The following is an 18,845-nucleotide window of genomic DNA, read 5'->3' as shown; positions in this document are numbered from 1 at the left end:
TAAAAAACAGCAGAAGAAAAATCACACCCTGGAGGAAGACCTTACTGGCGTTTAAACGCCAGTAAGAAGCATCTGGCTGGCGTTCAACGCCAGAACAGAGCATGGTTCTGGCGCTGAACGCCCAAAATGGGCAGCATCTGGGCGTTTGAACGCCAGAATTGCACCCTGGAGAGGAGCTGGCGCTGAACGCCCAGATCAAGCATGGTTCTGGCGTTCAACGCCAGAAATGGGCAACAAATTGGCGTTCAATGCCCAGAACAAGCACCAATCTGGCGCTGAACGCCCAGAGTTGTGTGCAAGGGCATTTTGCATGCCTAATTTGGTGCAAGATTGTAAATCCTTGAATACCTCCGGATCTGTGGACCCCACAGGATCCCCATCTACCTCCACTCACTTCTTCTCACCCCTCTTTCACACAATCCCATAAACACTCTTCCCCAAAACTCTTCCCCATAAACCTACCTCATAAACCCCACCTACCTTCAAAATTCAAAATCAATTTCCCACCCAAAACCCACCCTTATGGCCGAACCTTACCCCCCTCCCTTCCCTATATAAATCCCTCCATTCTTCTTCATTTTCACACAACACAACCCTCTCTTCCCCTTCTTGGCCGAATACACCCCTCCCCCCTCTCCTTTATATTTTCTTCTTCTTCTTCATCTATTCTTTCTTCTCTTGCTCGAGGGTGAGCAAAATTCTAAGTTTGGTGTGGTAAAAGCATAAGCTTTTTGTTTTTCCATTACCATTGATGGCACCCAAGACCGGAGAATCCTCTAGAAGATGGAAAGGGAAGACAAAAGCTTCCACCTCCGAGTCATGAGAGATGGAAAGATTCATCTCCAAAGCTCATCAAGACCACTTCTATGATGTTGTGGCCAAGAAGAAGGTGATCCCCGAGGTCCCTTTCAAACTCAAGAGAAATGAGTATCCAGAGATCTGACATGAAATCCAAAGAAGAGGTTGGGAAGTTCTAACAAACCCCATCCAACAAGTCGGCATCCTAATGGTTCAAGAGTTCTATGCCAATGCATGGATCACTAGGAACCATGATCAAAGTAAGAACCCAAACCCAAAGAATTATATTACAATGGTTCGGGGGAAATACTTAGATTTTAGTCCGGAAAATGTGAGGTTGGCGTTTAACTTGCCTATGATGCAAAGAGATGCACGCCCCTACACTAGAAGGGTCAACTTTATTCAAAGGTTGGACCAAGTCCTCATGGACATATGTGTGGAAGGAGCTCAATGGAAGATTGACTCCAAAGGTAAGCCGGTTCAATTAAGAAGACTAGACCTCAAGCCTGTGGCTAGAGGATGGTTGGAGTTCATCCAACGCTCCATCATCCCCACTAGCAACCGATCTGAAGTTACTGTGGATCGGGCCATCATGATCTATAGCATCATGATTGGGGAAGAAATAGAAGTTCATGAAGTCATCTCTCTTGAACTCTACAAAATAGCCGAAAAGCCCTCTCCTGGGGCAAGGCTAGCTTTTTCTCATCTTATTTGCCATCTATGTTACTCAGCTGGAGCTTTCATAGAAGGAGACATTCCCATTGAGGAAGAGAAGCCCATCACTAAGAAAAGGATGGAGCAAGCAAGAGAGCCCATTCATGGATCTCAAGAGACGCATGAAGCTCATCACCATGAGATCCCGGAGATGCCTCAAATGCATTTTCCTCGACAAAACTATTGGGAGCAAATCAACACCTCCCTAGGAGAATTAAGTTTCAACATGGGACAATTAAGGGTGGAACATCAAGAGCACTCCATCATCCTTACTGAAATAAGAGAAGATAAAAAAGCAATGAGGAAGGAGCAACAAAGACAAGGAAGAGACATAGAAGAGCTCAAGGACATCATTGGTTCCTTAAGAAGGAAACGCCACCATCACTAAGGTGGACTCATTCCTTGTTCTTACATTCTCTGTTTTTCGTTTTCTCTATGTTAAGTGCTTATCCATGTTTGTGTCTTCATTACATGATCATTAGCATTTAGTAACTTTGTCTTAAAGTTATGAATGTCCTATGAATCCATCACCTCTCTTAAATGAAAACTGTTTTAATTCAAAAGAACAAGAAGTACATGAGTTTCGAATTTATCCTTGAACTTAGTGTAATTATATTGATGTGGTGACAATGCTTCTTGTTTTCTGAATGAATGCTTAAACAGTGCATATGTCTTTTGAAGTTGTTGTTTAAGAATGTTAAATATGTTGGCTCTTGAAAGAATGATGATAAGGAGACATGTTATTTGATAATCTGAAAAATCATAAAAATGACTCTTGAAGCAAGAAAAAGCAGCAAAGAACAAAGCTTGCATAAAAAAAAATATAGGCGAAAAAAAATAATAAAAAGAAAAAGCAAGCAGAAAAAGCCAAAAGCTTTTAAAACCAAGAGGCAAGAGCAAAAAGCCAATAACCCTTAAAACCAAAAGGCAAGGGTAAATAAAAAGGATCCCAAGGCTTTGAGCATCAGTGGATAGGAGGGCCTAAAGGAATAAAATCCTGGCCTAAGCGGCTAAACCAAGCTGTCCCTAACCATGTGCTTGTGGCGTGAAGGTGTCAAGTGAAAACTTGAGACTGAGCGGTTAAAGTCAAGGTCCAAAGCAAAAGAAGAGTGTGCTTAAGAACCCTGGACACCTCTAATTGGGGACTTTAGCAAAGCTGAGTCACAATCTGAAAAGGTTCACCCAGTTATGTGTCTGTGGCATTTATGTATCCGTGGTAATACTTGAAAACAAAGTGCTTAGGGCCACGGCCAAGACTCATAAAGTAGCTCTGTTCAAGAATCAACATACTGAACTAGGAGAATCAATAACACTATCTGAACTCTGAGTTCCTATAGATGTCAATCATTATGAACTTCAATGGATAAAGTGAGATGCCAAAACTATTCAAGAGGCAAAAAGCTACAAGTCCTGCTCATTTAATTGGAGCTATGTTTCATTGATAGTTTGGAATTTATAGTATATTCTCTTTTTTTTATCCTATTTTATTTTCAGTTGCTTGGGGACAAGCAATAATTTAAGTTTGGTGTTGTGATGAGCGGATAATTTATACGCATTTTGGCATTGTTTTTAGTATGTTTTTAGTAGAATCTAGTTACTTTTAGGGATGTTTTCATTAGTTTTTATGTTAAATTCACATTTCTGGACTTTACTATGAGTTTGTATGTTTTTATGTGATTTTAGGTATTTTCTGGCTGAAATTGAGGGACTTTAGCAAAAATCAGATTTAGAGGTTGAAGAAGGACTGCTGATGCTGTTGGATTCTAACCTCCCTGCACTCAAAGTCGATTTTCTGGAGCTACATAACTCAAAATGGTGCGCTTCCAATTGCGTTGGAAAGTAGACATCTAGGGCTTTCCAGAAATATATAATAGTCCATACTTTGGCAGAGGTTAGAGGACGTAAAAGGGCGTTGAACGCCAGTTCTACGCTGTTGTCTGGAGTTAAACGCTAGAAACACGTCACAAGCCAGAGTTGAACACTAGAAATACGTTACAAACTGGCGTTCAACTCCAAGATTGACCTCTACACGTGTAACATTCAAGCTCAGCCCAAGCACACACCAAGTGGGCCCCGGAAGTGGATTTATGCATCAATTACTTACTTCTGTAAATCCTAGTAACTAGTTTATTATAAATAGGACTTTTTACTATTGTATTAGACATCTTTGATCAGTTTTATGCTATCTTAGACTTTCATGGGGGCTGGCCATTCGGCCATGCCTGAACCATTATCACTTATGTATTTTCATACGGTAGAGTTTCTGCACTCCATAGATTAAGGTGTGGAGCTCTGCTGTTCCTCAAAGATTAATGCAAAGTACTACTGTTTTTCTATCCAATTCAACTTATTCCGCTTCTAAGATATTCATTCGCACTTCAACCTGAATGTGATGAACATGACAATCATCATCATTCCTTATGAACACGTGCCTGACAACCACTTCCGTTCTACCTTAGATTGAATGAGTATCTCTTGGATCTCTTAATCAGAATCTTCGTGGTATAAGCTAGATTGATGGCGGCATTCATGAGAGTCCGGAAAGTCTAAACCTTGTCTGTGGTATTCCGAGTAGGACCCTGGGATTGAATGACTGTGACGAACTTTAAACTCGCGAGTGCTGGGCGTAGTGACAGACGCAAAAGAAGGGTGAATCCTATTCCAGTATGATCGAGAACCTCAGATGGTTAGCCGTGCCGTGACAGGGCATTCGGACCATTTTCACAAGAGGATGGGATGTAGCCATTGACAACGGTGATGCCCTTACAGAAAGCTAGCCATGGAAAGGAGTAGGACTGATTGGATGAAGACAGCGGGAAAGCAGAGACTCAGAGGAACGAAACCATCTCTATACGCTTATATGAAATTCTCACCAATGATATACATAAGTATTTCTATCCTTATTTTATGTTTACTTATTATTTAATTTTGAAAATCCATAACCTTTTGATATCCACCTGACTGAGATTTACAAGGTGACCATAGCTTGCTTCATACCAACAATCTCCGTGGGATCGACCCTTACTCACGTAAGGTTTATTACTTGGACGACCCAGTGCACTTGCTGGTTAGTTGTATCAAAGTTGTGAATGAAAAATAATTTATTAAGACGTGCGTACAGAGTTTCTGGCGCCATTGCCTGAGATCACAATTTCGTGCACCAACAAGCAACTTGAAAATCCTTCAAATGTCGGATGGGGTCTTGACCCAGCAACCCATGATTTATCAAGGTTAGGAAGTAGATTTATCAAGCTACTCTTCAACTCAAAGTTTGGATCAAGGTTAGGATACCTTGCTTGCAACAGTTGAAGTATGATATCCGGAGCTCCTTGCTCATGCAAAGTGATCCGGCGTGGCTCCGCCATGTGTGGCTCACCTGTAGGATGCAAAGATGTATTAGTAGTGTCAACAGAAGAATAGGAAGTAGCGGACTCTAAGTCACTCTCGGTGACGTCTAGTGATTTGGTATTTTCCTCAAGAGAGGCCGAAGTACTAGGCGTATAGTCCAACCGTCGTCTAGCTTGCCGAGTGTGTAACAAAGTTCTTTCGATCTCGGGATCAAAATTGGCTAAGCTAGAATTCGGTTGAGACTGAGTCATCAAACTTGAAAGTCATAGCACAAATGCAAAAGAAATATAAACTATAGCTAAGTATTGAAAGAGGTAAAATATCTACAATATTCACATATTCACATAACCAATATCAAGGCATATGTTGTAACCATTCCCCGGCAACGGTGCCAAAAATTTGACAGGCTCCCAAGGGTGTATTGGTAAAGATTTTCTCCAATAAAACCACGTTGCAAATATAGCTCTACCAACAATAATCCTCGGGGGTCAAATTTAGAGAGGGATTTGGTTGTCACAAGTTCAACCCCAATAGAAATAACCGAAGTATTCAAACCTCGGGTCGTCTCACAAGGAATGGGCAAACATGTGCTTCAACATTGGTTAGAAATCCGGGGTTGTGAGTTATGAGCATGAAAATAAATGAGAATCTTAACAAGCAAGTAATCTTAAATTGCAACAAACTAATTCAACTATCTAAGCAAAACATGAGCAATTCCAATGAACAAGTAACATTCCACTTAATTCTATTATAAACCAAGGAAGTAACTGTAACTAAAGCAAATAATTTGGGAAAATTGGTTTTCAAATATGAATAATAAAAGCAACTCTTGGCTAGGCATGGGAATTGGGGTCACGATCCTTGTCTAACAATCATATCTTGATAATTATGAGGAACCAAGCTCATTAAGTCTACCCTCAAAGTCTTAAGTACGTGATATCTACTCCTAGACTTGAAGTACGTCAAATGGCTTTGATCACATCAACCCATAAATCCCAACCTACCTACTAATTGGATTAGTAGTGGATTGGCATCAATGAGTATCAAATTGACCACCAAGGGCTCCCAAATCATCAAATTCATTAGACCCAATGACTCAAGTTTACCCAATTCCCTTGACCTAGGCCAAGTGTAAAGAAGACTACTCCATAATCAAAGTAAACAATTCATCGAACACTTGGTAAGCATTAACAAAAGACATGTTCAAAATAGCAATTAAATTAAAATCTACAAGTACCCACTAACAATTATCAACATACAATCATCCAAACAACAAGATTAAACATAGAAATCATCAATGTAACATCAACAAGTCAAGATTCACAACATTCATGAAATGGGTATAAAATGACAATTGACAAGAATTCATAAAACTATCACTAGATATAAGCAAAATTGTAACAAGGAATTCAAATTGAACAATTAAACTAGTAATTAACAAGATCCAATTCATAAATCAACAAGGGAAGATCAAATTAAAACTAGATCTAGAGAGGAACAAGGGTTTCTCTCTCTAGAATAACCAAAGAACCAAAAACTAGCTAAAATTATGTCTTAGTGTAAAAATGATTGATCCCCCCTTTCCCCCTAGCATCCTTGGGTCTTTTCCATGCATAAACAGCTCGAAATTGGGCCTGATGAGCCTCAGAAATTGCCAGGCATGATTTCCTTTAATGAGGTCACGTGCAGCTTCCCACGCGTGCGCGCCATGCGTGCGTGCGCGCCGATTGCTTTTGCGATCCCCGCGTGTGCGCCAAGTGTGCGTGCGCGTCGATAGGAATCTTCTGATCTGCGCGGATGCGTCCATCCTTTCGCGCCGCTTCCAGCCAATCCTATCCACGCGTCCGCGTGGAGTGCGCGGCCGCGCCGATGCTGCTTTTCCCAAGATTTCAATTCTTCATGTTCTTCTCTCTTTGTACATGCTTTCTCCCTCTCTTCTAAGTCATTTCTACCCTATAATTCCTGAAATTACTCAACAAATACATCACGGCATCGAATGGCAATAGAAGAGGATTAAAATATGGCAATTTTAAGGCAAAATAAGCATGTTTTCCATCATGGAACAATATTAGAAAGTGAACACAAGATATTGATAAAATCCCCCAAAATAAGCACAAGATAAACCACAAAATCGGGGTTTATCAAATCTCCCCACACTTAAACCAAGCATGTCCTCATGCTTAAAATAAAAAGACCAAAGATCATGATGGGAAAGGGTTTATGAAATGCAAACTACCTAAATGGATGCATGCAACTAATGTAAAATCATCTACCTACTTGGTCAAGAGTAAATCTATCCTCCAAGAATACATGTGAGCATATAGGGTGAAAATAGTATGTGATTCATGAATCCTACCAAATTGAACATCACCATGGAATGCATATGACTTGCTAAACGAACGCTTGTGAAAGCCGGGAACAAGCATTGAGCATCGAACCCTCACCGGAAGTGTATTCGCTCTATTCGCTCAAGTGTATAGGGTTCGTCACTCAGTCTTCTCCTAATCATGCTTTCCAATATTTGTCTTTCATCTAACAATCGATAATTACTTAATGCATGCTTACAAGTATCATGAGGTCTTATTCATGGGTTGTAACGGGGCTAGGGCGAAGGTAAGGATGTATATGGCCAAGTGGGCTTAAAATTTGAGTCCTTGATCAACCTAGGATCCACTAGACACATAGAACAACCTATACAACTACAATATATTACCTAGCTACCCTTGAGTTTTACTCTTTGTGCATATTCATGCATTCTTTTCAATTCACACCCATATGCATTGTTTTTGTTACTTTATCTTGGGGCATCTTTGTCCCCTTTCATTGCTTTCTCTCTTTTATTATTATTTTTTTTCTTTTTATTATTATCCCCTTTTTCTTGGGGTTTCTTTGTGAACAAAAGTTTCATTGCATACAGTTTTGTCATTCAACACATGAGTATGTTCCCAAATCCTAGAATTTTTCAATAAGACTACAATTACACACCTATATATCTACCTGAATTTCCCAAGTATACCCTCCTATTTGAATGACACACATCCTAACTTACCTAAGCTAATCAAGGATTCAAATTTAGGGACATTCATGGTTTTTCACTTAGGGTTGTTTATGTGCTCTATTTAAGAACAAAAGGGTTTATCATGGGCTCAAAATTGGTTAGCAACGGTAGATAAAAGGGTTAAGGCCATTTGGGAAAAGTGACTATTGAAATGATGGCCTCAATCTTGTAAATGCATTCATACACCAAGCAATGGACATATAGAATCAGACAAAGCAAGGATCACAATCATAGAGAGAGGGAGAGAGATATGCACACAAGAATGAAAATAATGGTTAAAAGATGTAACCATGCAATAGGCTCAAAACTTTCATGCTTCTATTCTTAGCTCAATCACTATGTTCCAAAATACATTCTTAAAGCAAGTTTACTGCAAAAAAAAAAAAATTCAGAATTTTGGTAGGTCACCCAGAACACAGTTTCTTGAAAAGGAAGTTATTGTTTTGACCAAGCAATCCTATAGAAACTAACTATCATGCAAGGGTATTTACAAGCAAAACTAACTACACATGCAATATACTAACTTCTAAGCAAAAGATAAATCCATGGGTATTGAGGGGAAGAGAATGTTACCCAGAGAGATCGGTCGAACGACCTCCCCACACTTTAGAAATTAGCACGGTCCTCCGTACTACGAATAATACGCAAGGGATGGTCAGGACCGGAACCTTCACTATCCCCATCATCAGAGCTCCCATCACTTGGGTTTGAGGTGGATGTGAACATTTCGGGTTCCTCCATGCTAGGGGTAAAACAACACAGAAGCTTCTTGATGTAAGTGTACCGGCGGTGGTTGCGCCGATCTTATCTATCAAGCTTCTGGTGAAGATCTTCTATCCTTTGATGGGTGGATCGCAGTGGTGGTGATGATGAGCTAGAAGGAAAAAGAAGTGGCACGGCCATGTCGAGGCTTGGTTTGCTCATGGGAAGGTGTAGGTATTTCCCGCTTGGGACCACATCGCCCTTAGCCGGAACTTTAATCTTTTTGTCCTTGGCTTCCCAAGAAACACCCGCAGCAGTAACTAAGTCATACACCAATGCTGGAAATGGCAAATTACCCCGGTCGTGAACTTGACTCATCGCTTACCTGAGAAGAAGCGGAATATTCACCGGCTTCTCTGTGAGAACACACCAAACAAGCAAGGCGAGGTCTGCCATGAGGGACGACTTGTGGGTGCTAGGTAGGACATAGTGGGATAGGATCTGGGCCCAAGCTCTAGCTTTCACAGTGAGGAAGCGAGCGTCAATGCTCTTGGACCTCATCCGGAGTCGACCTTGGGTCCAAAATGTCCCTGGCTCAGCAATGACTCAGAGAATCGAGTCCCAATTGAATCATACTTCTCTCGCTGACGTAAAACTTCTTGGTAGCCATCCATGTCACTTGCTGAATAGCTTCTTCGGAAACTGAGACTTGCTTTCGGCGCTTGTATACCGATTGAAGAGAGGGAAGATGGTAGTTAGTGTAGAATTCTTCCACCCAAGAGAGGTTGATTTCCCTTGGTTTCCTCAAAAGAAACTCCCATCCTCGCTGTTCAATGCGGGACAAAATATAAGGAGTGACCTTGTCCGGCGGAGCGAGTAGATGCTCAGGATGATAGTTCCTTACAGCTATGGAGGGGAACATAAGTTCACAAAAGCGGTTGGGGAACCTTGAGGAATCTTTTGCCGGTTTGCCCTTGTCATTCTCATCAAAAAGAGCGGGTGTCTTCCCTTTCTTAGATAGTGGTTTGGCTCCTAATGAAGAGCCGCCTTAGAATTTGACTTTTGGGGTGCCCTTTTTGTGGCTGGTTTCCTTGAAGCTATCTCCTTGCCTTTCTTGGTGGCCATCCTGAAAAGGAAGAGAAGGAAGGAAAACATTAAACCCAAGAATCAATTTGACAAAAAATATGCAAGTGACTTGTGGTGCCCATAATGAATGTAAAAGCAAGGGTCACAACACTTGGCATGGGATGCAAGAGGAAGTAAAGCATTCAATGCATGAGAAAAGTAGTCTCAAGCATCCATAATAAAGAGCAAGTCATGTTCAATTAATATCTAATTGGCAAGTATAAACTTTAAGCACACAAATTAGACTCAATGCATTTAAGAGAAAGTAAGTGAATGAGGAGGGAGCACCAATTTGAAAAATATATGACTAAAATGAACCAAAATGGTATATGTGCATTTCCTCGAACACTTGGCGTGCAATAATTAAGCAATTAGAATTTATGAGATACTAAACTAATTCAAAGCCCAAAATGGAACATCAATCATCACATAATCATCACACAATGGGAAAGATAAGAAAAAGAATGACAAAATATCTATTAATGCAAATTAAGCTCAAATTCAACATCCATGGAGAAATAAGGAAAAAGGAAAGGTAAGCAAACAAAAAGCAAGAAACATCATCATCCAAGTAAAAAGGAAACTAAGTAAAGCAATAAGAAGCATCTAACTAGAGGAAATAATGCAAGAGAAAATAAAGAAGAGAAGTAGAAGAAGTGAAACCTTGAAAAGCATGAAGGAACAAGGTTGAATCTTCTTTTGTGAAGATGAGAAAGAAAATGGGAGAGGTGTAGTGCCACCGGAAAAAGTTGGTTGTCGCCGGTGAGTGGCCGGAGACAGTGGTGGTGGGGGTAGGAAAGAACAAGAGGAGAAGGGAGATGATGGAGGGAGAAGGAAAAGAAACTAGGAAAGAAAAGGGTTTGAGAGAAAGAAAAACAGGGCAAGGCGCGAAGTATAAAACTGACTCGCGCAACCGGTGCCCGCGCGCAAGGTGCGCTGGCGCGTCGGTGAGGATGCTAGCAGGGGACGCGTGCGCGTCAATGGCGCGTGTGCGCGAGGGGAGTTGTGCCTCAGGCACAGAAGTGGCACAAAGTTGGCTCAAGTCTCTGGTTTTTTTACTAGAGTGAATCAGTGAGGTAGGCGCGCGGACGCGCACCTTGCGCGGACGCGTGCTTGAGGTATTCCGCAACTGGCGCGGACGCGTCAGTTTTGGCACAAGGTTGGCCTAATTATGGCGGTCCCTGGATCGAAACTAGGCTCTGATACCATAATGTAACACCCTAACTACCAAAGCTCACGCTTCCGGCTGCGTGACTCTGATAGCTCGGACATTACGACGACACTTATATTATTTAATACTAAAATATGAGCCTGTTTAAAACTTTAAACCTCAATACCGTTCCCAAAAATACTTTCGCTATACAACGTACATCCATACATACCATACAACTTACAGAAACTCGTAGAGTACATCCATATATATACATACATATATATAAATAATATTACAGACATTAACCAATACAATCCCTATCCCTCTTACAAAATATATCAAGTTGAAGGCGAGGGTACAATAAATAGTAATCTAAAGCAACACAGAGCATTTCCACAACAATTAAATAAACTCTTCGTGACTTCTGCATCCATATCCTGAAAGGGGAAAAATGTAGGGGGTGAGAACATCATCCTCGAAAGGGTTCTCAGTAGAGGGTTTTTGGGAATTACTGTAATAGGATACGTGAAGATAAACCGTACCAGTGATTAATAACTGACTTATGCCTCTTTTTAAAAATAACGGTTTACAGTAAAAGAGAAAATCTGAAATCCTTTTCTGAAAGAGGAAACTGTTCATTTAAAACAATATTTCGAAAGCCTTTCAAAAGGTTTATCTATGCTAAACCAAAAATAGCCTTTCATACTATTCCAAATCAGAAACACAAAACCGAAACCAACCATCGGTCCATCTCATTTCAACCACGGCCCCTAGGCCCAAACAAACCAACAACAACCAATCACCACAATCCAACAGAGTCCCAGTTACAAACACAGATAGGAGGTTCAAGCACAAACAAACAGTTACAGCAAGTAGAGCAAGTAGCAGATAATCTCAAATAGTCACAAAGGCAAACCAAGTACAATATGCACACCCAAACAATGTCACATAAATGCATATGATGCATGCCTGTTCCTAGTGGCTGATGATATTATCTGTCGGTTATAGAGCCAACCCGACAAGTCCTGGTATCAAACCATTGGACTGTCCCTCTATCGTGTCTCCCCAACTCGAGTTATACTCAATATAAACTTGATCATAATTATGATCCATATCCATCACCCTCACTGGTGAATATTTATGGGGGTGAGCTCATCCGGGGCTTTCACAGTGCCCGGCCACCCTGACGACATAGGGTCAAAAGAGCTTCAAGTCTCAACCTGGAGCACGTGGTGGCTAGCCACTGCTTTCTCCCAGGGAAACTCTTATCTCCGATAGTGGAAGTGCAACATTCACATTTATCAATGATTCAGCATATACATGCATTCAATCTCATCCATGGATCAACATCCATCTCAGCCATCCGGCTCACGGTTCAGTCCAGAACCAGCCAATATTCATATCATACACAGCCATTCTGGCTCACGGTTCAATCCCGAACCAACCAATATTTATAATCATACACAGTCATTCCGGCTCACAACAAAACAGTACTTCCACATTCAACATCATCAATTCATAAAATCGGCATTTAAGCCATAAATCACTTTTTCCCAAATTATTTCACTTTGAAATCAAGTTCCAACTCTTTTCAGCCTTGGCTTTAAAGATCTCATTTCTCAAATCATCTCAGGCTCATAAGCCACTTTTACTCAAGGTAAATTCCCCGTTTAAAACCATGCCACTCTCGGCATCCTCTTTTCAAAATTTCCATAACCATGGAAAGTTAAAGATTCATTTTAAAACATTCAAAATCATCCATCCAACAATGGGATTTTATAACAAAGTTTATCGGCAAGGTCCCAAGTCCTTAGGGGAGAATAGCATAACTCATTTCGCCAAATTCATTTAAAATCGTTAAAACCTTGGCTTTCCGATTTGAGTAATAAAATAGGATCTAAGCCAAACCGAGTCACGTAATCATTTACTTCTTTCAAGCCGTTTCCTTTACTTAGGCAAAACCAACTTCAACCCCCATGATAAATTCTAGAACATTTCAACTGTTCAAAATTGTTTAAGTCTTGCAAGAATTCAGAGTTCAAAGAGTACTTAAAACCTTTCTCAAAACATTTCAAAATGAAACTTGTCAATAGACATTTAGGTTCTTTCAACATCATTGAAACTCCTCTAATTGAAACCCTCAAGTCAAATTCAAAGGCATTGCCCTTGTCACATTTAAAACAGCTTTAAAACATAAGTTTTATCTAAACAACTTTCTCTTGAAAAAGATACAATGCCTTTCTTAAGAAGCAAGACTAAATCACAATTCCCTCTTTAATAATTCATTTCAAAATCATGAATCATCCTTTTCTTGATATTTCAACTAAAATAGTAGAAGCCTTCAGCTCATCATTTTTCCCAGACAACATTTCAATAAAGACTCAGATTTTATAGAAATTTCGGCAGCATCTCCCCTAAAACTTGGACTTTGCCACCCGGTCCGGGTCCCAATAAAACCATTCCACAATTTTTTTCCAACAGCCCAGAATCCAAAATCAATTCAAAGGCAAGCCAAAATCCAACAGTTAATCTCAATACCATATTTCAAGAAAACCGTTTCAAAAATCAAATCATTATCAGTCGAATAAACTCATTTCTAAAGTTTCAAAGAAACGGTTCAGTAAAAATCATTCATCAAAAACCAGATCATTTAAAGCAGGCCAGGCTGAATTCAAGAGTAGGTTCTATTTTTCACATTCTCAATAAAATTAACTCAATTCAATTCTCAACGGATTAAACTCGATCTCAAAGCTTTAAAAGAATCAACTTGAAAAGCATTTCGTTTCACAAAACCACACAACAATTCAACCAACAGACGTTCATAATCAATTAAGGCAAATCAAGCCATACATAAGGCAGATACAATCACCAAATACACATTCTCTCACATCAGTATCCATATGTAATAATTCCAATATATAAGAATATAGTTTTTGGAAAGCGCCTCTACCTCAAAACGCAAATCCATAACCCAAACATCTCACAGAGTCCCTTTCACCTCAACCCGAAGTGACGGCAACCAACAACTCGGCTCCACTTGCTTTCTCAACAATCTCAACGACTCTAATCGCAACATACAACAACTGAAACTCAATCTTATAGCAATTAATGCCACAAATCTCAGCGTGAGATAACAGAACAATAACGAAAGGGCTTTCAAATCAAAACGCTTACCGAACCGAAGAAGGAACGGCTAAACCAAAATAGCGGCGGTCTCCGAACCGGTTCGGCAGCAGCCCGGTAGCCACCTCAAATAGCAGCGGCGACCGGACTCCGGAAATGGTGCCTGGAACCCATATACAGAGACGTTAAAGCTTCCAGAATCTTAAACAAATGAAGACCAAATTCAAAACCCTTACCGGCAGAGTTTTCCGGCGATGGCAGTGGGGTTTTCCGGCGACCAGGCGCGGCGGCGATAGCTCTTTCTCAGCAAACCGAGACAGCAGACATGGAGGAGGTTTCATCTCGCTTCTTCTTCGCTGCTGGCAGGGACAACAACTACCCAGCTCCGGCGACGGCGAGCTCGCAATAGCAGCGGCGGTATCCAAGTGCGACGGCGGCGCGCAAGACAGCGCCCCTCTCTCTTCACCGCGAGCTCCCTCCCTTTCTCCCGCGATGGTGGTCCTCTGATGCGACACCAGTCACAACAGGGATAGCGGTGGTGAGGCTCCAACAACGCCGGGGCGGCTCACTCACTCTTCCCCGTCGCGTTCATCTTTTCTCCTCGGGTTTCTCTGACGACAGTGGCACGAACATCAGCGACCACTGTGGCTGGGAGCAGCTCCTTCGATGGCGAGGAACAAGGACCCAACGGCGACTACAATCGGTAGCTCTTCCCCCCTCCGCGGCCCCCTTCTCCATCTGTCTCTCTCTCTGCTTTGTGCAGTGTTGGCAGAAGCTCGGTGGGACTGCGGCAGCACGAGATTGGCAGCGACAATGCGTGGGTGACGGCCCCTCCAGCAGCGACAGTGAGATGCCGATGATGACGGTTAGAAGATGGTGCGGGTGAAGTTCCCTCTCTTCGACGCCGCTTCTTCTGGCTCGATCCCCCTCTCTCACCATTTCTCCATGGTTGCTGCGCATGATTTGGGAAAGGAAAAGTATCTGCATTGTTGCTGTTGGGCTCAGAGGGAAAACGGGTTCTGATTAGGGTTTTCAGGGTTAGGGTTTCATTTTCAAAAATTAGGATTAAGGGTACTTTGGTAATTTCACTCAAAAATAGGGATAATATAGTAATTGAAACCCAAATTAAATCCAACACTAATTATGTATAGAAAATACTATTTGCTCCTCATTTTTACAAATTATTTTCAATAAATTGTCCAAATCAAATAATTAGAAATAATATAATTAAATCCTTTATTTTCTCAAAACAGTAGTATCAATATTCTAAAATACTAATTATTTAGTCCAAAATCATATAAAAATCCTTATTATTTCACAACCACCAACTTTGTGGTTTAAATATAGAAAATAATTCAATAATTATAAAATTGGATAATAATCATAACTTATCTCAAATTCAATAAATCAAAACTTGCCTTAATTATCTTTAATAAAATAATTTCTGAAATTAAGGCTATAAATAATTATATGATTTGAGACTTGATCATAAAAAGACTTTTTAAAGGTTCTGGGTATTACATTGTACCCACCTTACAAAAATTTTCGTCCTCGAAAATTGATACAAAACGAAAGAAATTTCATAACAGTTCACCCTTGAACACATTTAAGGAAGAAGCAAAAATATCTCAAAATATAAACATATATATTGTTTTTCAAATACTTGGATGGTCGTATGCATAACGATACAAAGGTAGGAGTGTGATTGCAAAGCAAACGTTACAAGATAGGCTCAATGCACAAGGTCATATGATCTCAAAGCTTTACAAAAACTTGAGGTGCCAAAATAGGGTGCAAATCAAGATAGGCGTTCACAAAGCAAAGTGGTAATTAGTGTGGTAAAAGGCTGCAAAGCATGTTGGTATTTAAACAGTGACATAACGTTCGCTGACAATTCTCGTTCCCACTTCAGAACTTCAATTTCCCAACTCCACCAATCATTTTACAACCTCATAGCCAATCATAAGCCTAACAACCGCGAACTCGTTCGCAAGGAACAAAACACCCACAACTCATAACGTTTTATACCTACCGCTTCACCTTCCACACACACATATCACGTCTTAAAGAATTAATGCATCACGCTACTACGTCTACAAGTTGCACGTGATATCAGAACAATTCTCGAGTCTACTCAGAAGGATACAAGATTTAGAAAGGAGAGTCAAATGTCAAGGGTAGTACTCATAGATTTGAGAGAATGTATCCAATTCTAGATAAACAAGGATACTCAAGTAATGAAGTTTGCTAAACACAATTCCATTGACAACTTCAAAAATAGCCCTTGGATCAAGAAAATTCAACAGGACAAATAAGAAGAAAGTCAACGCATTAGCTTGATAATAATTCAAGCAGAGCCAAAGTAGTATGAGATTTACAGAAAAGAATATCTCAAACCCAAGACAAAACTCACAGAACTTAAGCGCATGATTAAAAATACATCCAAATACATTGTTCATAAAAGAATCGAAAACTTGCGGAAAATCACTTCGCAATTTAGAAGAAAAGCTCAATAGCAAACATTCCTCAAGAGGGCAACAAAAGCAATAACGTGGCTTTGCTCTAATTCAACTTTATGTTGAAGTAGATTATGCAGAGTTTTAAAAACAAAATGCACCCAGATTTGGCTAAGAGCAAAAATATTTTCATCAAATATTTTAGAAAGTTAGTTGGGTGCACAATCTTAACCAAAAGTAGTCACAAAAAACTCGGAAGAGAAATCAAATGCTTGTTTAAAAATTCCCGAAGTTCATATTCAAACAAGCGTGTATAAAAATTATAGCAAATACAAAAGAGAAAATTAAACTCTTTTTAGAAGGGAAATTCCGAGGTAAAAATTTGCTTACAATCTGGTAAGGAAATAAGTGGTGCGTTACAAGCAAACCGGTTTCCACTAAACAAGGAAGCTTTTCAAAACTTCATTTAAAATAGTGCATGCCAACTTTAAATTAACTTCGTCAAAATTGAACAATGGTTTCAATCTAAATCAAGCAACAGAAAATAAATTCCGTTTAAAACTTCTTACAAGAGAATTCAAAACTTCTTTAAAAGGTTCAAAACAAGACTCCAAAAGTGTTCTTGAAATCACCATCTCAGAAGAACATTCAAGAAGTTTAAGATGTACTAAAAAGAAGTCAAGCCATGCAAGAAAGGATCTTAAACCAAGATAGCTCAAACAAGATCCACTAGGCATGAGACATCAAACAAGCTTTCAATTGATTCAAAAGAATACAAAAGTCATAGAAAAAGACAACTCAACCATTAGTAATTTCTCAAGGATAAATCTTTGACTAAAAACTCTTGTAGAGATAATGAGAGGATAGACGATGCTCGAAATTGAAACAAATCAAGCTGACTCACATAAGAGTGAGATTCACAAGAGAGGAAAAACCAAGATCAATGGTAATGTTCACAAGATGTAAAAGATTAGTTAAAAATAAAGTCAAACACGACATTCATGGAGATGGAAAGCTTAAAAGAAAATGAGTCCATTCATAAGAAGAAAGCTGTGAGTCCAACACTTTCAAAAGAACAACAATGGCATGAATCATATAGCATGCTAAATCAAACTCAATTCAAAATAAGTTGAGTAAAGCTTACCAAACGAAACTCAACCGGGATAAAAGTGAAAAATTCTTTTTTTCCAAATTTATTTTTTTTAAATATTCAAATACATAATCAAATGAAGATGTGCATTAGAAATATAGTAAAATTACTAGAAAGTCAAATTGTAATTTAAGGTAAATGCAGTTCCATAAACCAGTAAAAGCACAGGCGAGGTATTAAAAATAAATAGTTGTTAAACTGTATAAGAAATCTTCAAAGTTCATATATAGATAAGTATGTATCTAATCAACAGCAATTTTTATAAAATCTCAAAATTTGTTGTGATCACCGTTAAATAAGAGAAAAAACTGAATCAACAATTCCTCTAAGAGTGGACTCAGAATCCAGAGTAAAATGCACAGTGCATTAGGACAAGTTCAAAGCCATATCAAAGGATACATTAATCAAGAGGAACTCAAACAGAGAAAGATAGATACAACAAGGATTTCAAACAAGCATATGCACTTAAGATCAAACAAGAATGCATATGAATAGGAGAATAGAGTTGGAAAATCAAACCACCTTTCTAAAGGATTAGCAAACAAGAACCTCAAGTTAGGCTATGAAAGAATAGGTCGACTCGAACTAAATTTAAGACACACAACTGAATAGCCTCGAGAAATAATCTCCAACGTTCCCAAAACCCGCGATTCGCTTTACTCAAAACTAGTAGGTCATCTAGGATAACCCATTAGTGCTCTCATATACATAATTCACTAGTATTAAGCCGGCCAAACTTAATATCAGGAATTATGCAAAGCAAGACTAACAGCGTTAATCAATAGACCGTCATGTGCATAAAGCTCTAATCCTCGTCATTCGACAAGTCTTAGTACATGACAAACGCTCAGAGTATGCAATTGAAGCATAGTCGGTCCATTCCTCAGGCTCTACAGGAAGGACTGTTCTGATACCATAATGTAACACCCTAACTACCAAAGCTCACGCTTCCGGCTGCGCGACTCTGATAGCTCGGACATTACGACGACACTTATACTATTTAATACTAAAATATGAGCCTGTTTAAAACTTTAAACCGCAAAGCCGCTCCAAAAAATACTTTTGCTCGATAACGTACATCCATAGATACCATACAACTTACAAAGACTCACAATGAGTACATCCATATATATATATAACATTACAAGCATTAACTAATACAATTCCTATCCCTTTTACAGAATATATCAAGATAAAGGCGAGGGTACAACAAGTAAT

Source organism: Arachis ipaensis, chromosome B1 (assembly GCF_059453495.1).
Source record: "Arachis ipaensis isolate K30076 ecotype BB chromosome B1, ASM5945349v1, whole genome shotgun sequence".
Taxonomy (NCBI): domain Eukaryota; kingdom Viridiplantae; phylum Streptophyta; class Magnoliopsida; order Fabales; family Fabaceae; genus Arachis; species Arachis ipaensis.
Note: the sequence above shows the minus strand (reverse complement) of the source record.